Source organism: Sciurus vulgaris (assembly GCF_902686455.1).
Source record: "Sciurus vulgaris genome assembly, chromosome: 17".
NCBI lineage: Eukaryota > Metazoa > Chordata > Mammalia > Rodentia > Sciuridae > Sciurus > Sciurus vulgaris.
The window spans coordinates 48,927,671-48,949,416 of NC_136478.1; the positions used below are offsets into that span (position 1 = coordinate 48,927,671).

General features: G+C 54.7%; 1 long non-coding RNA gene across 1 annotated transcript; it reads left to right on the plus strand.

Moving 5' to 3' along the window:
• Positions 1–15,569: 15,569 nt before the first annotated feature.
• LOC306649196 lies at positions 15,570–16,403 on the plus strand. Its single transcript, XR_013760597.1, has 2 exons — positions 15,570–15,657; positions 16,241–16,403. It is a non-coding gene; the product is annotated as an uncharacterized lncRNA (long non-coding RNA).
• The last annotated feature ends 5,343 nt before the right edge of the window (positions 16,404–21,746 follow it).

The following is a 21,746-nucleotide window of genomic DNA, read 5'->3' on the forward strand; positions in this document are numbered from 1 at the left end:
AGGGACACCACATGATGACTTGTACAGCATGCAGCCTGTGGCCCCCACAGCCACAGAGCAACAGGGACCATTGGCAGCCAGTTCCAGCTGGGCCTCGGACAAGCACAGCCGGCCTGAGCCCCCAGAGCCAGCCCTGGTGATACTGCCACAGTCTCCAGCTTTGGGCCTCCAGGACCGTGAGCAGCTTGGGCCGTCTTGAACACCCAGTCTGTGGAGCTTTGCCACAGCAGCCACAGAAGCTCACCCCCAGGGTTGGGTTGGATCTCCTCAAGGGGAGCCTTGGCTGGCCACGCCTAGGCAGGCTGTGTCCCTCCTCTGAACCCCATCTTATCTTCCCTGCGACGGCGGCTGCCAACTGGACATCAAAGGCATTTTTCTGTTTTGATTTGCTCTGCGGGGACCCAGTGCAGAGCTGGCCATGCTGGGAAAGCCCAGCACCAGGGAGATGGCTGAGCAGCGGTGCAGCCCAGGCCTCCAGGGAGACCCAGACTCTCCCAGGCTCCTCGGGTGGAGCTTGCCTTGGGTTCAGGACAGGAGTCAAGATGGCCCCCGGGGAAATGCAGTGGGGAATCCGGTCTCTTAGCCTGTTAGAGGATGTCGCCTGCCTGCTCAGAGTGGACCATGCAAGGTGTGGCTTTATCAGCAAACACCCTGGGCGCCTCCATGTGAGCCTGTGCCACCTCCCCCAGAGTCGAGCCAATGGACTGGCCTCAGCAGCACCCTGAGCTTTCAAAGTAGTTATTGTATTTCCCTGTCTAAAAATGTATTAAAAAATGTGTATTAAAGAAAAATTTTAATTTCCATCATCTGACCAACCAGGGGCCCAAGATGTCAGCGTCCATCCAGTTCCTTGTTTGTGTCATGCACAGGCAGCTCTGAAGCTCTAACTACATCTTATGATGCTCGTGGGCTCATTGGAAGTGAAATAGCAGCAAGTCAGTCATCGATGCCGCTAGTGACTCTTCATGTAGTTGTTGGTGTACGTCTTTCGATCTTACGAATCAGGATTGGCCTCGGTTCAATTGTGATCAGCGACAAAACCTAGAGCAGAGACATGGAGGAAAACACACCTCCGCCCTTGGTGGAAGCTGGGTTGGCCTAGGGGGGCCGGCAAAGCCCATCGTCCACAGGGCCGATGCCCTTGTGTTCTAAGGTGCTTGGTGGGTTGTCCCACGGACGCACCAGGTGTGTTTTAAATGATTCTCAGGCAACACATTTTCACAGTCTCTAATGAAAATCTGCAAATCTCACTTAAGTTGTATCCATTTTAATCCAAACTGCATTTATTTATTTATTAAAGTGGTTGATCGTTGTGTGGTTCAGGCATCAAAAGACAAAAAGGGCCACAAGCGAGAACTTTCCTTATACCCGGGCTCCCCAGTCCCTCCTGCATGTGCCCAAGCCCCTCCTTGAGGCTTAGCCTCCTCTGCAGGCTGCGCTGCAAGAATTCAGTTGCCAATTTACAGCCTGGCTTCACATGCCTCCTGCCATCACCAGAGGCTGTCGGGAAGGATCTCTGTCCCAGGCATCCTTGTCCTGGCTTCCAAAATTATACCCGTATTTGGGTATAAGCTGGCGGTTGCTGCCTTTAATCTCCCTTTAAGTTGCAGTGACAGCTGATGAGTGATGTTTCCTGCTAAGTTCAAGGTGCATCTCATACCACCCTCCATCAGCCTACAGCCCTCTGCTGAGCACGTGGAGGTGGCTCAGCCTGCAGCCCCTTCAGCTGTTCCTGCCCGTCAACCTCAGATCACACAGTCAGTGAGACCTTGCGGGGAAAGAAAGCCCAGGGGCTCTGGGCCCAGGAGTGGGGTGCCCCCAGCCCTGCTCACAGCACATGAGCGCTCCCTTCCCGAACCCGAGGAGTGCCAGGTGAGGCTCCTGCCTCTGCAACCACTCTGCTCTGCAGGTTGCCCACCTGGCCGGACTGCAGGGCCCACAGCTGTTCTGCTGCACCATCCACTGGGCCCCCAGGCAGGCTCCTCTCGAGCATCTGTGCACACTGCCAACTTGGCCAGGTGCTTCCTTTTCTACAGTCGTCACTGCTCTCTTGCCCCACAACACTGCCCAGAAGGAAGCCCTGTCCCTGTCAGCTGTCACTCCCTGCTGCCCCTCCAGCCCCGATGACCACTCACCAGCATCTCTGTGAATCCACCTGGGCTAGACATCCCACAGAAATGAATCATGCAGGACGTGGCCTTCAGTGTCTTGGAGAGAGTGATCCTGGGTTGCTGTCTTCCGAGAGCAGGACACGAAAGGCCTGAGGGGTGAGGGAGGACACGATGGGCCTGGGAACCCGAGGGAGGTGTCAGGAGCAAGGGGCTTATGCTCCAGCCCCCGCCTGGCTCTGTGCAGGCCTCAGGAATCACAGCCTCCTGAGCATTGCTGGCCGTCTGCAGGGCAGGAAGGAGCTCAGGCCCTCGTGGATGCCCTGATGCCACCACCTCAAGCCCTCCAGGACTCCCCACCCCACGCTGGGCTGCCTGGCTGGAGCGGCAGCAGGACCTCCCCTCCTGGTGTCCAGGCTGGTTGGCGCTTGTCTGGTGCTCGGGGACGTCAAGCATCAGGCTCCTCCCCCGCTGGATTCCTCGGTCTACACCTGTGCGAAGTCCCCTCCAGGTCACGCAGTGACATTCAAGAGGAGCTCTCAGGAGCCCCCGACATGAGCTGTCTCCCGAGCCCATGGCTCACCCCCATCCTTTGTCCAAGAGGGAGGACTATCCTCCTTCAGTGGCAGGGTCCCTGGCAGGTGCCAGAGTTGGCTGTGGACAAGAGCCCCTTGGACACAGATGGACCACAGGGCAGAGAGGGCCAGGGCCTTGGTTCGTTGGTCCTTTGGTTTCCCTCTGTTCTTCCATGTTGCCTCTGATGCTTTCAATGCTTGGAGAGCAATGAGTGGACGCTGTGTCCCCAGCCACAGAAACGGATCAGGTGCTCAAGGGGCTGCATGCTGCATGAGGTGCTCTGAGGTGCTGTGTCTGATGTTGCGAGCCAGGCTCTGGGGAGCAGGAGTCCAAGTGCAGGTGCTTCCTCTCCTTGACACCTCTCCCTGCTGCTCCTTACCTGGTGGCCCTGCTTCCTGGGAGCAGACAAGGGCAGTGAGTAGGAATCAGGTCCCCTGCCTGACATGGGGCTGCCCTGCATCTGCCTCTAGCCTGGGCCTCCTTCTCTGGAAGGGGCCACTCCTCAGGTGCTGATCCAGCTCCGATGTCAGGGCAGCCCCCAGGGGCTGGCCCTAGAATGCCCTGGCTGTTGTGTCAGAGGTCAGAGGGCACAGCATGGGATTTAAACCCATCCTTGGCTCTCAGGTCTGCAGCATCTGCAGTGTGAGTTAAAAAGCCAGCAGGGCAGGGTCCAGTCACAGACCACATGGAAAGCCTTCCTCCCAACTGGGCAGTTCTGACTTTGTCCCCAAAGTGATGTGGTGACTCTGGTTTCTGAGGCTTTCAATGTACCTGCACCATTTTAAATAAAAGCAGCTGGCTTGGGGGAAGGAAAAAAGTTGGTTTACTACCAAAAACCCCAAAGTTCTGGTCCCAGGAAATCAGTGACCCTTGTAGTGGGGCATTTGGAATGCAGGGTCACACCGGGTGGGAAAATGAGATCAGCATCTGTTACCAAGAAAGCCTGGGGGAGGGACACCAATTGGTAGCAACTAGAGGTGGATCAGATAGGTAGGAGCTCAGATCCCCTGGGCGTATGTACATGTCCTCTCTGGAGGCAAGCCTGTTACCCTGCGGTTGGCTATCAGCTGCCCCCATCGTGACCCGGCCCGCAGTCTGGAGGTGTTCCAGCCACAGACGACTCCACTGACCCTCAGCTGTGAGTGGGTTGGGGCGCACATGCTTCTTCCAGCTGTCTGGAGCTCTGCAAACCCACGGCTGCGGGGTCTAGGGGAGACCAGGTGGCCAGCCCTAAGGAGCGGCTTCACCCAAGGCCCAGAGGGGATCCTGGCTCACGGGGCCAGATCTTCTGGGTTTATCAAGAGCACTGGGCTATCTGGGTTTATGGGGCCATGTCCTCGTAAACACTGTGGGCAGCCACAAGCCCGTGGCAGTTGAGGACTCCCAGAAGCTAGATGCTGTGGCTTCTCTCTACTCACAGGCCACACCCACTCTCCTCCTGCGAAGGGATGGCCTTGGTGCTGGGCAAATGCAGACCTGGGGTCCCTCACTGGCTGTGAGCTGGGCCCCTGGACTGACAGCTACGCACCTCACACAGCTCGTGCCTCTGCCCGGGGGCTCACCCTGCACCTCTTCAAGGCAAGCAGCATGTCAGGTCAGGAGACTGGTTTGCTGGCAAGTCGTGAGTATGTGTTCAAGACGAGTCACCCTGTGTGACCATGCGTGACCCTGAGTTGGCTGATCCCTGCAGACCTGGGCTCCCCAGCAGGTCCCTCTCAGCAGGAGTGTCCTGGGTTGACTTGCCAGGAGGTACCACCCCTTCCTGCTCTGGGTGCAGGGTCTACCCAACCCTAAGGGGTGATGACTGTGACCCCAAACCAGTTCTCACCTGGGGTGGGGGCTGCCTGGGGCGGAGCCTCAAAACTGAGCCTCTGCTCTTCCCGATGCTCAGGCTTGTGAGACCTGGTCCTTGCAGAAGAGACTTCCATGAAGCCCCTGACCGGACAGACCTCTCCCCTCTCACTCTCTCAGCCTGGCTACCGCTCATTTCACGCTTAGGCCTGGGAAAAACAGAAGAAAGTTAGAGATGGTCCCTGTGGTCATGACCCCATTCAAGCATTTTCTTGCACAGGGTTTGTCATCGCTGCCTGTCAGAAGATGACCAGGGTGATCAGCACGCAGCTCTCCTCAGGAGAAAACAGCCAGTTGCCTGTTTTCATAACCTGATAGTTTTCTTCTAGAAAGCTTGTAACCTGAAACCTCAGAAGCTGGGAGATGCAGCCCTGGAAGGGTCCACTTGCCCTGGAACAAGTTGCTGAGCTCCCTGGGCGGTCACCTCTGCAGAGCTGGATCGGGCTCCGGAACCAGGCTCAGGGAGTGCTTGGTGAGCAGGTATGCCTGGTGCCCATCCCCACAGTACAGGCCCAGCCCAGTCCAGATGCGAATCCCAACCGGTGCTGTCAGAGCCCCCACTGCTAGGCTCAGACCCAGGGCTTCCCTGGGGTTGGGAGCAGAGCCATGATCACCGAGAGGTGACCTACCCTCCGCCCTGGGTCCCTGGGCCAGGGTCACTTTCTAGCAAGTAGAGCCCCCTGCTCAGAAAACACCCTGGCTTGTGTTTTGCTGTTGATTCTTCTGGTTTCCCAGGTGGTTAAGAGTGGCTGGTGTTTTAAGGCCCGGCTCAGCGAGGCGCTGACTGTTAACACTCTTAATGGAAGCTGGCGACACCGTGCTCTTCACGGAGGGTGGACCAGCTCCGACCTGTGACTTCATCATCTCACTCTCTCACCGCCCCAGACTGAGCTCTTCTGACAGCATCTCCCACGGAGGGTCATCTGGACCTGGAACAAATGCGGGCTGCAGAGTCCTGCTCTTCAGTCAGGCAGTCCTTTCAATGGCTCCTGGTGTGACCAGGGCGCAGGGAGGGAGATTCCTGGGAACCTGGCCCTCCTTGCTGTGTGCTTTTCACAGGACAAACAAAGGATTGCTCTGAGGTCGGCAGAGACCTCCCTGGTGGGCCTGCCTGCCCCCATGACCAAAGCAGCCCCCTGCCCGCTGGGCCAGCACGGGGCTTCCCAGCCCTGCGGGGAGCGTGGGCAGGCTGTGCGGCCCCGCAGGCCGAGTTGCTCGGGGCTTGGCCATGGCGGCCACATCCTAAGAGCACCCAGGCGCAGAGTGGCCATCACTGCCTGGTCCTGGCCAGCCATCCCCCAACTCTGTAAAACCCCGCTGTGCACGCAGGCCTTGGACCAGGGATCAGCCTCAGAGGTGCCACACCAAGGCTGGCCAGGGCTCCCTGCTTCCTCAGCCTTGGCTGTTGCTTGGCACCTGGCACCTGGCTGTCGTCCCCACATGGGGTGTCTGATGGTCTGACAGTGAGTACCTTGGATGGCTTCTCCAATGCCAGCTCTTCCCTAGCTCCTGAAAGTGGCCATTCTAGAAGTGCACGCTCTCACTCCATGAACACAGACACTGTGTTTTTTGCTGCCTAATTGTTTTTTCTTTTGACAGCCTCTTGCCTTGAAGTCCCCATTCCTACCTATTAGTAGCCTTTATAGACAGTGGGAAATGGTGACAGAGGGAGCCTCTTTTACCATTTAGTGGGGGGATTCTATAAGGAACAGGGAATTCTTTCTTTTTCTCCTTTTCACTGTAGGATTTATAGTTACATATTTGTATATGAACTCAATAGAAGAGTATAAGTTGGTCACCTTCATTCCCCAGTATCTCCCTTCCCCTCCCCTCCTGCCTTGCCCTGGTCCCTCTCCTCTCCTCTCCTCTACTGACTCCCTTTCATTTTCATGAGACCCCCTCTCCACCTTTTGTTCCCCTATTTTTCTCTTTAGTTTCCACATATAAGAGAAAACTTACAATCCTTGACTTTCTGAGTCTGGCTTATCTCACTAGCATGATGTTCTCCAGTTCCATCCATTTACCAACAAACATTCATTTTTCTTTATGGCTGAGTAAAATTCCACTGTGTATATACACGGTGTAGTTTTGATTTTCATTTCCTTAATTGCTAAAGATGCTGAACATTTTTTCACACATTTTTGACCATTTGTATTTCTTCTTTTGAGAAGTGTCAAACTCATTTATTGATGGTGTGATTTTTGGATGGTGTTGTTTGCTGATTTTTTAAAATATATATTCTAGATATTAATCTTCTCTCAGAAGAGTAGATAGCAAAGATTTTCTCCCATTATATAGGTTTTCTCTTTACATTCTTAATTGTTTCCCTTGCTGTTCAGAAGCTTTGTAATTCAATGCTATCCAATTTATTAATCTTGGCATCATTCCCTGAGTTTTAGGGGTCCTATTGAGAAAGTCATTGCCTGCATCTAAAAGCTGGAGTGTTGATCCTACATTTTCTTCTAGGAGTTGCATAGCTTCTGGTCCCATTCCTAGGTCTTTGATCCCTTTTGTGTTGACCTGTCTGCAGGGTGAGAGATAGGGATTTAATGTCATCCTTCTACATATGGATATCCAATTTCCCCAGTACCATTTGTTAGAAGGCTGTCTTTTCTACAGGATATGTTTTGGGCAACTTTGTCAAGGATCAGATGATTGTTTCCACGTGGGTTTGTCTGTGTCGTGTATTGGGTTCCATTGGTCTGAGTCTGTTTTTATGTCAGTACCACGCAGTTTTTGTCACTTAGTTCTGTAGCACAATTTAAAGTCAGACAAAAGATAAGCATTGTTGTTTTGGCTTAGAATTACTTTGGCTATTCTGGGTCTTTTATTCCTCCAAGCAAATTTTAGGACTATTTTTTCCAGTTTTGTGAAAAATGTCATGGGTGTTTTGATGGGCATTGCATCGACTCTGTATGTTGTTTTTGGTGGAATGTCCATTTCAACAATATTAATTCTGCCTATGCATGATCATGGGAGGTCTTTCCACATTCTGGTGTCTTCTTCAATGTCTTTCTTCAGTGCTCTGTAGTTTTCTTTGTAGAAAACTACCTGATTAGATTTATTCCTACAAATTTCTTTTTTTTTTTTTTTTTTTTGGATACTTTCCTTCCTTTGTTTTTTAAATTTGTTCTTTCATTCTTTCCTTTTTTTAAAGGCTATTGTGAGTGGAATTGGTTTTCTGATTTATTTTTGAGCAAAATATTATTGGCGTATAGGAAATATAATGACTTTTGATGTGGATTTGGTATCCCGAAGATGAAACTCTTAAATGGTAAAACATGGTCAAGGAAATAGACCTAAACTCCCTGCTGCGACCCACATGCTGTTGCTGGCTGTGCCACGTCCCTGTGTGCTGTGGTGAGATGTCAGCTGTCCAGTTCATTCTTTGCACACCAACAGGCAGGGGGGTGAGTCAAAATTCTCCATTTTTAAGAATCAATACCCTCCAGTGCTGCAGAATCACACACACACCGTTCTACCCTCCTCTTCCTGCTCATCACATGCAGGCATTTTGGACAATTGTGTGGAGGAGGAGGAAGAAGGAGAGGAGAAGGGGAGGACGGGGCAGCGGGGACCAAGGCTTCACAGGACCCCGTTTCCACTCCCTTCTACTGAGGCCTGAACTGAAGCATCTGGAAAGCACATGGACAGTGTTTCCACAGGCCACAGTGGAGTCCAAGCTTGGGCTCTGTCTGCACCAGAAGTCCCCAGTTCTTATTTGTAGATGTCACCTCCTGTCCAAATGGGGACCCATTGAGAGTGAAAGGAGACAATAAAAATAATTATTAGATATTTGCTCATGAACAACTGGCCTCAGCCTAGCCGTGCAGCCCAGCTGGGACATGTGGTCCTCCTACAGATACCCAATGGTGGGCACAGCTGAACTCTACCAATTTTTCACCAAAGAATAAATGAGAAAAATAAGGAAAATGTAAATATGTTGTCAGATTGTCAGTGGTTCTTCCCTGGGATAGTCAGTCGTCCATCTGATTATGTTCTTCCCTCTGTGTGGGTTAAAATGTTCTTTGAAAAAGAAAGAGAGTGGTCATGGGGGTAGAGGAGAGGGTTGTGTTGTTTCTGTTAATCTGGTTATTTGCTTGTTATTTTTCTAAGTACTTAGTGGACACAATTGAGGTTGACAAGCTTCTGTCGAACCCACTCACCCACCCACCCCTTTTTTAAAGGCCCTGGCCCCTGAGTTCCTCAAATCTGGGATTACTTATCTGGACCCCGCCAGTGGACTGGGAAGAGGGTCACCTGCCCCTCACTGGGGACCCACATGCTGCTCTGCTCCATCAGCCCTTCTGCTGGAAGAGTCGCCCCCTCTTCCAGTTGCACTGGATTCTTGTTTGTTAAGCATTATGGGTTTTCATTCATCTTTAGCTGCACCAGCCTAGACTGAGTCTCTGAAGAGCAGCCCCTCCCCCTCAGCCCTGCCGCCTCCCTCTCCCCAGCAGGGGCAGCTCCTCCAGGGCACAGATACTGGATTTGTCCTGAGCCACCTGGCCTCCTGCCACCGGGAGCCCCAGGGAGATGCTATCTCAGACTCCTGCAGGTGGTTGCTCCTGGTCACTGCACAGAGCTCATTTCCAACATCACTGAGCCCCGCTGCCTCTGCTCTGTCTCTGCAGCACCCTTCTGAAGTCAGGGAGCCAGAGTGGCGAGGTTGCGGTAGGGTCAACGTGACAGCACTTTTTTGAGGATCAAAGTCCTTTATGACCCAAAAGATCTTGGGCTCTCAGATTATAATTAGGGTTTAATTAGGAACTTCTCAATCACCGTATCCTTGCCTGGGTTTGGGCAGATGGCTCTTGCTTTGGTGCTTTCCCACCGTAGACAGTCTCTCCCCTCCTCTGGAGGGCCCAGCTGCAATCCGTCTGCTCCAGCAGGGTAAAAGGATGCGCCTTTCCAGGCGGGTGGGGGCAGCGTGATGCACCCAGACCCGGTTCAGCCTTTAGGGTGACCTGTCAGAGGGCAAAGGGCATTTCCAGAGAAAACACAGCCACACAAGGCTCAGGTGGCAAGAATGGCCAGGCCGTGTACAGGGCACCAACGAGGCCACAGTGTGCTCCGTGGCGCGCAGTGCTGGCAGGGGTCATGGTTCCCTCAGTGGAACTATGTTCCAGAACAGTCTGATTCCCTTTGCATTTGCTTCACGGTCATTTCCTTCCTGTATCTGAATGAGTTGGTATGGGGCAACGAGGCTTCCTTTAGTGTTTTTCACAACTTCAGTGAGGTTGCACTATGGAAAAGAAATGGCCTAACTGCCAGAAGCATTTGGAAACCTTTGTAGCTGTGAATTGTTTTGTTATATTGGTTATGAAAGCATCACCACCACCTCCACCTACAACACCATCACCACCATCACCACCGTCATCACCATCAGCATTGCTACACCATAATAATCAGGAAATCATCTGACTTTCCCAGCATCTCAGGTTAAGGCCTATTATTACTCCAATTTTGCAGACAGGGAAGAAACTGAAGCACAGAGAGAGCAAGTTGTCCCAGGTCCCACATCTTGTATACACTAAGTCTTTAACCTAAACTCCATGGCCCATGCCCTTAGCCACAGAAGTTCCTGTACCAGTCTCTGCACATGGGGTGGCTCAATTTGGGCTTTGCCATCACATGCTGTCCATCAGCCCCCAGGATAATGTGGAGAGAGGAGCGGTGATGGGTGTGGAAGTAGGTTGTTGCCTGGGGATTAGAAGCCAGAGTCTCAGTGGCCATGTCGCCCCTCTGCCTGCAATCTGGGAAGAAGAAGAGGAGGTGGATGGATATCAGGACACCTTTTGATGTTCAGACAATGACCCTGCCCTGCAGAGTCTAACATCACCACAGCCAAGCCTTCTTCACCAAGGGCCTCCACCAGACAGATCAAATCCTTAATCCCTTGGGGACTATATCTAGAAGGACATATGTAGAGAGGATCAGAAAGAACGAGAAGAGAGACTACGTCTTTTCGGAGGCAAGAACAAAGAAGTTTTCCCATGTGGTGCTTCATTCCTGAGCCAGGACAGGAACCCACTTCTTCTTGGTGGCCCACTAGGGCACCTCCAAGGCTCGGCGTGAGACTGAGAGAATGGGGAAGATTGCTGCTGTTCCTCGGGGTTCCTGGGGAGGCCCATTGTCCCTCTGATTGCCCTTCTTTCCTGTGGCTTCTCTGAGGTCTTGGAGGCCATGTCTAAGGAGAAGGAAGTCCACCAGCAGGTCCCCTTTACTGAGGCAAGGCAGCCCTCACCTCCTCAGAGAACACCCGACTAGCCACGTTCACAGCTGTGGAATTCATCCCACAAGCCAAGGGAACTCAGTGAGGCTCTCAGGCCTTTCCAGAGAGTCTTTCCAAGTGGATCATAAACTAGTTCTAGAAGTTATGCATTAGCCAGAGATGTGTCTGCTCCCAGATGTGAATTCGTTCTTCCTTCCAGAAATCCTAGATCCTGGGTCTCTGTCCTGGTGCCCCACACACTCACAGCCCTGTCCCCTTTCCAGCATGTCATGGAGTCAGGTTCCTGCAAGTGTACCAAAGACGGGGCTGGAGGGTTGGCCTAGAGTTCCCATTGGTGACACAGGACCTCCAGCCTTGTCACCGCCTGAGAATTGGGAGGAGCCTGCCCTGCAAGGAACGCAGACACAGGCCCACCATGCCACGTGGCCCCAGGACTCCTTCTCGGTGCTCTTCCTACAGCAGCTCCAGGATGGCAGGAGGTATGCTCTAGAGTGCAGGAGCCGTGAAGCTCATCCCAGAACCTTCCCTCCAGAGTGGGCTGGTGTGAAGGGCCTTCTGTTGTCACAAAATCAGCAAATGGATGTTTCTTCATGCAACCCTGGATTTAGAGCCTCTCCTTCCTGTTCTCTCCACATGAAGGAGTCAGCCTGGGGGACAGGAGAGGGCCCCACCCTTCTTCAGAGCTTCAGAGGTCACAGTCCTGCGCCCTGGCTCGCTCACCAATTCGTAAACACATGAGCACTGTTGATGTGCCCACACCGTGTCTGTATCACAGAGTAAGAAGGCAGCATCTTTCCTGCAGCACAGTGTGCAGGGTGAATATCAGGAGGGACAGTGCCCTGCAGGGCTTTGCCCAGGCCAGCAACTGTGGCAGGGCCTAGCCGGCCTCCCAGAGCTGTCCACACACAACTTCACCATCACGACCTCTAGCAATCGGGAACCTTTTGGATGATTTTGAACAGCAGTTTTTCCAAATGGATTTAGCCAGGGGGACAGAGTGCTGAGCACCTGTGGTTAAATCCATGCTCCTTGTTTGGAGATGTGGAATGCTCTCTTAGCTGGGCACACCCACCATGGGACAGGGGAGAAGGGATTGAGTCTGAAGAGGGGACACCTGGCGTTATTTGTATTGCAGTGTCTCTGGGATGGCAGATCAATTCCATCTCAGGGCTGCAGCCAAATTCCCTGTGTCAGGAAGAGTGTGAAGCTGACTCTGGATTCTGGCTCACGAATGTTACTATAGAGGCCTGCCCTGGCCCGTGAAGGGAAGTGCAGCGGGTGTAGACAGCAGTCCCAACGCTAATGCCGAGTGTGCCACAGATCTCAAAATATTTGCAGAATTGCTAAAAACACTATGTAATTCTTGAAAATAGTAAACATCAAATAAGGCACACAGTACACAATCCTGAAGAGACAAGAAGAGGTAGGACGCTGTCAGCCACTAGAACCACCCTGCAAGCCCTCCTGGTGTGGAATGGATTTCCAAAGGGTCCACCAATGAGCTGGCGAGAGCGGGGCGCACGTGTGTGAAAATGGCCTCCTTCTTGGAGGGTGGGGGGTTTAAGTAGATAAATCACAAGGAGAAGAGAAAGTTGTTGAATTTTTGTCATCAGGGTCACAATTCACGGTGTTGACAGTGGAGAGCTTTGTGGTAGAGATATTTCTTGTGTTTGTGGAGCCATGTGGGGGTTTTGACTATTGACTGTTGCCTTTATAATCATCATCACCACTATGATCACCACCACGATCATCACCGTCAGTATCCTCACCTCCATCATCATCATTATCACCATCATCTCCTCAAATCACCATCACCACCATCACCACCATCATCCTCATCCCCATCTTCATCACCATCATCAGCATGAAGACCATCGACATCACTGTTATCACCAACATCACCATCACCACCATCACCAACACCATCATCACCACTATCATCATCACCATCACCACCACCATCACCACCATCACCACCACCATCACCATCACCATCACCATCACTATCACCATCACCAACACCATCACCATCGCCATCACTATTATCACCATAGTCACCATTACCACCACTGGGCTAAATAAATGTCACTTGGTTCTGTAGCTGCGGAGATGGGTCAGCAGTCAGACACTTCTGGGAGGAGTTTCAGAGGACCACCTTCCTCATGGAGAGAGCCCAGAATACTATGCACCAGCTGCAGCATCACCTCTGTCCCTAGTTGTACCCGAGCCTGACCTCGCCAGGCAATCACAGCTGTTTTCATTGTGGGAGTCAGCTTCCAGCCTCCAGTCCAGGCCCACATTCAACAGAGGGTGGATTCCCATGAACTCTGCTCTTCATGACCACCTGGTTCCGATTAGAGATGAACCGATAAAGCATGGAGCAGTACAGTCACCCCCTGTCCCCACAGGTAGCACTTTTCCATGTGTTTTGATTTACTGGTCGACCGGTAACACCCAGCTCTTCAACAAGGTGGACTCTGTACCTCATGGACTTGTTTATCTTGGTACATGCAGCTTTTAGAGATTTGAATAGGGCCCACATAGGCTGGATAAGGGTGTGTGTGAGAGTTTGCCTTAGTGTGTGCTGTGAGAACATGCGTGTGTGAACATGTGTAAATGTGTGGGTGAGATGGCAGGGTGTGAGAACATGTGTGAGCATGTGTGAGCTTGCAGCATGTGGAAACGTGTGTACGTGAACATGTGTGAGCTTGCGGGGTGTGAGGATGTGTGTATTGACACGTGTGAGCTTGCAGCATGTGGGGACAGGTGTGGACGGGTGAGCGGTGTGTGTGAGCGGGTGTGTGCAGGTGAGTGGTGCCCTAGACAGGGGCTGGCTCTCTTGCACAGGCTGCTCGCGTGTCCGCACAGTGCTCCTGTGGGCACGGTGGCCTGTGCATGAAGGAATAGCACCCAGGGTGCCTCCTGAGCAGCTGCTCTCCTGCTCTCCAGAGCCCCTTGATGGCAGCTGTCACTCAGCAGCCCCCGGGGCCCTGTGCTGGATAGACTTGTTGATCATCAAAGCGGGAGATTTTAAGGTGAAGTCCCATGGTGGCCTGGGAGAAGTCTAGCAGAATTCCAGATGGCACCAAGTGGCCTGGGGCAAGTCCACTAGGATAGGATGCTCTGGGAGCCCTGAAAGACAGTTCATCAGAGCAGACGGTGGTGGGTGGTATGCAGGCCTTACTCCCAGCCTGGCTGAGCTGTGTGACTTGTGTTCAGCTGGTGGTCTGGAGCTCAACACCGCACAGCAGGGCCAGGGAGGCCAAGGGAGAGTGCTGGGGCCTCTGGGGAGATGGGTTTTGCCTGGTATCCTGGACTCTGTTCAGAAGAAAAGCAAAGGAGGTCTGAGCATGGTCTTGCGGCTAAGTGCCAGGATCTCAGCAGCAGAGGAGCGAGATGACCAGGAGTCTCCTGTGTGTCATGCAGGTTCGTGGTCAGAAACGAGGCCCTCGTAAGAGCAGTGCCTGTCTTGGAGCTCGCCTCCCCGGGGGGAGACAGCCAGCAAGTGGCCAAGCAAAGCTGAGCAGTAGGAGTTTGCAGCACTTGATGACACAGAGCCCTGCGTGAGATGACCAGGGAGGCTCTCCTGAGGGGCACGATGTGGGAAAGCTGAGGAGAAGGGGAGCAGCCCTCCCGCCTGACCCAGGGAGCAGAGAGGAAGAGGGTCCCGAGGAGCAGCCTCAGGTGCAGGGCCGGGCAGGCATGGCTGGTCCCGCCGTGGCAGGAGGCGTCTGCAGGATGGAGCCGCAAGCTGAGGCCGCGTTGGTGCCTCAGCCAGTGCTGTGCCCTGAAAACCCAGAAGCCCAGGCTTCGCCCTAGAGAGCAGAAGCTGTGGCCACAGGGCCAGGGCTGTCCAGAGGGCACCCAGAGCTGCAGTGCAGCGCTGGGCCAGCAGCCGTGTGTCTGGGCACAAGTGAGCCCCGAGGGGGCTGGATCTGCATGGCGTCCATGGAGACAGACTTGGGGCTGAGGCCTGGGAAGGCGCTCGGGTGTGAAGGTCAAAGATGGGGTGGGGTCCCTGGGGAAGGCTGGGGAGGGCATTTCTGAAGGCCTGCAGGGGAGGGAGGGGTGACCCTAGGAAGAGGGTCCCAGCTGTGTGAAGGGCCCAGAGGCACAGATAGCACTGGACCTTGGGACCGTGAGAGGAAGCGGGCATGGCTGGGGAGAGACCCCATGAGGCCTGACGCACGCAGCGTAGACCACGGGGAACGGCTGAGTTTTCCTAGGGTAGGATGGTCCCCAAAGCCAAGGCAAGCACAGGGCAAGAGTTTATTCAGTTTCTCCAGGAAGCTGGATAGGAGTAGGGAAGTGGCCAGGGAGGGGAAGAAGCCATGTGCTCAGGTGGGCCTCTGCTGGGCACCTGGTGGCTCCTGCCAGGGGTTTCTGGGGACAGTGGGGAACTTAGCCTGAGGGATGCACCTGAGGGTGAGGAAGCTGGGGTTCCAGGCACAGCCAGCCAAGAATGAGGAGCACCAAAGGACTGGAAGCACTTGGTCTGGAATCTGTGTCCCTACCATGTGCCCAGGCCTGAGCTGTGTGCTGGTGGCCGCTGGGAGGAGCGGGGCTGGGAGGTCAGAGGACACTGAGCTTTGCTGGACAGAAGACCTTGAAGATTTGGTAACTCACGCCTTTCTCTTCCTCTCTTAACTTTGCACATTTTTGCTGGCATACAGGAAGGAAGAATAAGGGGGAACAAATATTCCCTACTTGTCACTTTTCGAGAAAGACAATGAGCAGAGGAAACGTCTAGTCGCTTCCTTTTCCAGAAGGCCATCTCAGTGGGGTGAACCCCTAGATGTCTGATGGCACTGAGGCCAATTTTCAGTGGGTGAATGGAGATAAGCTGGGCCTTTCAATTAAGCCAACCAACCAAACAGGGCATTTAAGGTGGGTTGGAAAAAATCCTTGGAAAAACAAGCAGACACTTATTATAATTAATTAGAAACAACTGCACTGACTCTAAAAACCCCCTGCCTGTCTGCAGCCCAGGATGCAGGCTCTTTATCACGTCTAGAGTCCCCTTCAGTGGGGGCTACAGTGGGAAACTAAGTCTGCCCCTGCCTACAGTCACTGCGGGTTTCCAGTTTCCATTTGCTGGTTGCTAGTCTGGCTACTGGTTGCATCAGGTTCTCAGGTCCTCGCACGTGGTGATGGTGCTGACAGTGATGTCATCCTAGTGATGGTGAAGGTGACAATGATCAGGCTAATGATAGGGTGATGATGTTGATAACAGTGGTGATGTTGATGGTGGTTATGGTTGTGTTGATGGTGACGCTGGTGGTGATGGTCATAACGGTCATGGTGGTGATGTGGATGGTGATGGTTATGGTGATGGTGATGATGGTGATGATGGCTAATGAATGAAATTCGCCATGTGCCATGTGAGCCCTGGTTCATGTCCTTTGCATGTATTAATTAATTTAACTCTCATAATTATCCTGTGAGAATCATCATTATCTCCATCTTATAGATGAGGAAACTGAAGCCCAAAGAGTGAATCTCCTCTGTTCAATCTCAAGAGCAACCATTTGGAAATACTCATTCTGGGAGCTGTGGCTCAGAAGAGTTGGAGATAAAAGGTTTCGTTTCCTCGGCGGCAGCAACCATGACTATAAAAACTTGTTTTTCACTCATTTGAATCTAAAGGTCAGCAAAGTCTCTGTGCTTGTCTGTCCTTTCTTCCTTCACTATGTATTTATTTTTAAATATTCAGACCTCCATTTCACTTATGGTCTGTGAAAAATGTTTGTCCCCATTGAGGCACTTGCTCACCCTGGAAACCTGGTGGCCATCCAGAGCCCGTGCGCTGGGCTGTCCCTGTGAACCAGGATCCACACCCTCAAAGCGGCCGTTGGGTGTGGCCCACTCGAAACCCTTAAGCCCGCACTGCTTCTTGGTTGCTTTTTCCTTGTTTGTGGCACAGACACAAAGTGAAAAGCAGAGCAGCCAGGCGGAGAGTGTCCTGAACTTTCTGCAGGTGCTCAGCGATATCTGACGGATGCAGTGAATCAGCTCCCAGCGCAGAAGCACTGCGCACCGTGGAGTTGGGTGGAGCGGGCAGGTGCCATCCTGGGCCCCAGCAGGTCCACACAGAGCCAGGCTTTCCCCAGGCCTCAGGTCCTTCAAGGAGAGCACTGTGCCAGGTGCCAAGGGTCACAGGGAGGGAACTGGAGTCCATGGAGTAGGGGAGCTTGTGGGGAGCAGAAAGGTCACAGGCAGCTGCGGAGTCACTCAGGACATACTAGGACGGGTTCGGCAAGGCATGTAGATTTGTGTCCACTCTCCTGCACATATGAGAGGGGTCATGCCTCCCTAACAGCTCAGCTGTGGCCAGGAGTGGGCTTCCAGACACCAGGCTACAGCAGTGTGTCCTCCACTTTGGGTGGCCGGCAGGTAGGAGCGGGTCAAGCTCTCTGCTCTACCCTTCCTGGTGAGTGTGGAGCTCCAGTCCCTGGTGAGTGGGTGCAACAGGGACCCACGGACTCTGAACATGCAGTGTGACTCGGAAGTGGACCCTAGTGCAGAATCACGAGGTGTCAGGAGTGAACGGCAGCATGGCCTCCCAGTCCCAGCTGTCCACAGGGGCAGGGGCACAGGGCTGCCAGGCGCCCACCCAGGGTTGGGGGAAGAGGACTGTCAGCAGGCTTCCCTGGGGTTCAGGAGGTCACCTGCGTCCTGCAGATAGGCCAGGTGGCAAGCAGAGGAAGGGCACTGGGCGGGGACGGCTGTGTGCGTGCTGAGGGAGGGCGGCCTGCTGGGAGACAGGCGGCCGTGAGGGAGGCAGCAGAGCCACGCAGGTGTGGCTGGGCCTGGAATGCTGAGCTGAGAGGACTGGACTCTATGAAGCAGCCAGGGAAGGTCACTGAGCCAGGCAGGGGCTGCATGGTCACCTGGCATGTTAGAGCATTATAACGTTAAGGTTTGGAAGTGAGGTGTCCCCTGGACACTGCCAACACAGGAATGTTCAGAGTAAAATGTTGGCTTATGGAGCTGGACCTGATCAGCTCATTCTGGTGTGACTGGACTGGCTGGGGTCACTGTAGGCAGGTGGGGCGAGGCTGGGGAGATGGGAGACTGGGGAGGTGGGAGGCTGGGGAGGTCGGGGGAGGCTGGGGAAGGCTGAATATATGGGGCAAGGCTGGAGAGGTGGGAGGCTGGGGAGGTGGGAGGCTGGGGAGGGGGGCAAGGCTGGGAGTTGGGGGAGGCTGAGGATGTGGGTCAAGGCTGGGGAGGTGGGGGGAGGCTGGGGAGGTAGGGAGTGGCTGGGTAGGTGGGAGACTAGGGAGGTGGGGGGAGGCTGGGAGGTGGGGCGGGGTCTAGAAAGGTGCATCTGCCCTGTGGCCATCTGCCCTTCTCTCTGCTTCCTGGTAGCCCAGAGCTGAGCAGTTGTCCTCGGAATGGCCAGAGGTGCCTCACCTTGGGTCTAGAGCACTGGAGTCGGCCTTCTATGGACGGAGGCCTCTGATACCCTGAGCCCCCAATAAACTCTCCCTCCTCTCCGTTGTGCTTGTCAGGTCGTCTGGTCACAATGATGCAAAAGTCCCTAAAACGCTTTGGTTCCAGAGGGGCCTGGAGCCCTGACAGCCAGAACGTTTCCTTTCTCCTCCATCCACACTGTCCAGCTGTGTGGACTGAGGACCGGATACATGCCAGGCTCTGCTCCGGGCAGGGAGGCAGCTGTGTGCAGGCTGGGGCTCATGGGAGCACAGCCACATGGAGGACACGGCTGGGGCAGGAACCGGGGTGTCGGGCTTGCTCTCTGCAGACATGAGGATGTCCAGCAACCTGGGAAACGCTCCGGGTACCCTGTGTTCCACAGAGTTGCCTGGCCCTGTGTCCAAGGGTCTGTCCCTGAGGAGGTGGGACACGACGCCCGCACTCACATCCTGGGTAGCATGGCCCTCGGGCAACACGGCCCTGGGACACCAGCTAATGGAGGAAGGTGCCCCCTGCCCAGGGGCAGGGCCACTCCAGATGTGCACAGGTGAACCGTGTAGGGTTTCAGTTGTTTTGTATTTTAAGAGAAACATCATAGAACCCACACAGATGCTTCAGCGCTTAGGGGACGTATGAGAAAAAGACGGAGAGAGATGTCCGCTCAAGGCCGACTCCAAGAACATCCCCCGAAGGAAGGGCGATCAGAGATGGTGGGGTGCCTGGGGACACGTGAGTGGTAAGAGGGCAGAGGAGGGACACCGCGGCCAGTCCAGCGGAGCAGACAGCGTCCCAGCTTGCATGGTCCTCTGTCCTCTCCCACGAGGTTGTCAAGCAAAGGCCCTAAGGACAGGGTGGATTCCTGCCGTCAGCGGCCCGTGGCATCCAGCTGTGCAGACTGCAACCCTCCTCAGAGCAGGCCTTGCAGGGCCCCTCAGGATGGCACCTCCTGGGACGCAAGAACCGCAGACAGGAAGGAAACCTGCAGGCGCAGGTGGCGGCCCTGCTGAGCGCGGCTCTCAGGTCAGCCGACAACTGTGGCTGGTAGACGTTCTCCACGCTGGGGTCCCGGGGACCAGCACAGAGGTCCCAACTGGGGCAGGAGATCTGTGATGTCCCTGGAGAGCCAGCCACATCCTTGGGACCAACCCCGTCCCCAGTCACCCCAGGAGCACAGTGGGCTGTGTGCCTGAGGCCATCCCCTCGCTCTGGCCCCACCTGGGCACCAAGCCACGGATGGTAAGGAGTCATCGACTCCCAGTGGTTATTTTTGGCCTTTTCCATAGCTGTGGGGCCAGCTGTCAAGCTGGACACCCTCTGCTTTCTTTAACTTAACCTGGTTCGTGGCTCCAGTGGTGAGGGGGCAGAGGGGACACTCGTATCTGCGTTGACACAGCAGTGCCACCTGTGTCTCTTTGAGTCAAGATAAAAATGGTTTTGAAACAAGCGGAAAGAGCTGTGCAAAACAGGCAGGTCCCCGAGGCAGAGGCGTAGGAGGTGGGCCCCCTGAGCCCAGCCCTGTGTGGGGCACGTCGTCACAGCTGGCAGCACCCGGGACACCTCTCCCTGTCTGTTTCCGCTGACATGCGAGGTGGGATGGCCGATCTCCCGGGCGTGGGGGCTGAACCCCCACTTGCTGAAGGCTCGTGCTGGCCCTGTCACCGGCCCCGTCACCAGCCTGTCATGGTGGACAGTTCTGCTTGGTTCGCTGCATCAGCCAAAGTGGTATTTATGCCTTCATCCCGTGTCAGCTTCCAGCTCTTCTGTGCCAGGACCTGTGCTCATTTCTGGGGACATAACAGAGCATGAGGGACCCACCTTTGTCCACCCAGTGCTTCCAAGGCCACATGAGCCACAGGAGACCTCAGAGTAAGGGTGGTCTTGCTCCTCACCCACGTCCTGGTTCTCTCCTAGGACCCTGGCAGGGCAACATTCCCAGGCCAGGCCCTTAGGCCTCACTGTCCCTGGGGCCTTCTCCTGCCCCTCTTCCGCGTTCACCTGCTGCCTGGGGTCACTGTCAGCCCCCAGCACGCACTGTTGGTGTTTGCACACCCACAAGCAAACTGGGGCTTCCCTGGAATACACACGGCCTAGTCCCTGGGTTGAGCAGGTATCCTTGGCAGACGGAGTGGTAGCCTGTGTCCAGCACATCTTCCGACTGGTAAGGGTGGGCCTGAGAGTCCATGTGTCCTGCAAGTTCCCAGGCGATGCTGCTGGTCCCAGAACAACATTCCCGTCCCCATAAACAGAGTGATCAGATCCCCTGGTGCTGCGAAGAAGGCAGGGAAGTGAGCAGGTGGATGAGGTATTTGCATTTCTGTCAGCAAGGAAGTCACCTGCTGACCAGTTAGCCAACTCACCTGCTGTCCAGTTAGACAACACACCTGCTGTCCAGTTAGACAACACACCTGCTGATCAGTTAGCCAACTCACCTGCTGACCAGTTAGCCAACTCACCTGCTGTCCAGTTAACCAACACACCTGCTGTCCAGTTAGCCAACATGGCCCACAGCACAGGCTTCCCCTGCAATGCTACACTCATGGGGTTCCAAGAGCTGACCCAAGAAAAGCCCTCTTTTTTGAATGACATCCATTGCCCAAATGACTGCACGGCCAGCAGAAGGGTGGTTTTGAAGCTGGTAGCGACTCCTCAACTCGAGACTTCTGGCCACTCCATAGTGATCCTGTCCAGCTGGCCGAGGGCTGACCTCCTTCACACGTTCCTCCCAGGCCATTTGGCCTCCAGGTCCAGTGACGGGCTGGCCACGCCTGCCAGTGGCTGGCAGTAGAATCGTACCTGGAGCCAGGAGGTGCCCCTGCCCTGTGTGTGAGGTGGCCAGGGTGCCAGTGGGCGAGGCTCCTTCCCCACCCATCCCCAGAGGCCTCCTGAGACCTCGCCCTGGACACTGATCAGCCACTGCCACGCTCACTCCCTTGGTTCTGTGCTTCGTGGGCCACAGTTGTCTAAAAGTGGGTGATTTCACCCACCATCTTGAATGCCTGGCTGCTCTCAAAATGCAGAAAGATGGCCCCGGGCCGCTCCTGGTGACGCTGGCTGCCCCTGAGCCCAGGCCTCCTGCTGCAGGCGGGTGCCCAGACACGGGTTTTCTTCTCGTGGTGTTGAAACGTGTGTGCAGAACGCATGTGAGAGGCAGGCAGGGGGGAGACAGGGCCTCCTTCAGAGGCTAGGGGTCCACCGTCTCCCTCAAGGGACTTAGACCTGGAGGTGGACCCCAGGCCCAACCCTTCCCCTGCCTGGCCACCCAGAAGTGGCATGCAACTGGGGCTCAGGAGTACCTGTGTTCACAGACTCATCTTCCTTGCACACCAGGACACTCTGGTGGACAGCGACATTCCCTGGATGGATGGTGGAGGCGGTGGGAGGCAGGGGCCCTTTAACTCCTCTCCCATGGCGGTCGTGCCTGTGTGGTTGTGTGGAGGCTCCCGGGCCGACGTTGCACCTGGCTGCCACGGAAGGGCCCGGCTTCTGTGTCCCAGCCCTGCCTGGCCCTAGTGGGCCATCTCCTCAGGCAGCACTGGCTG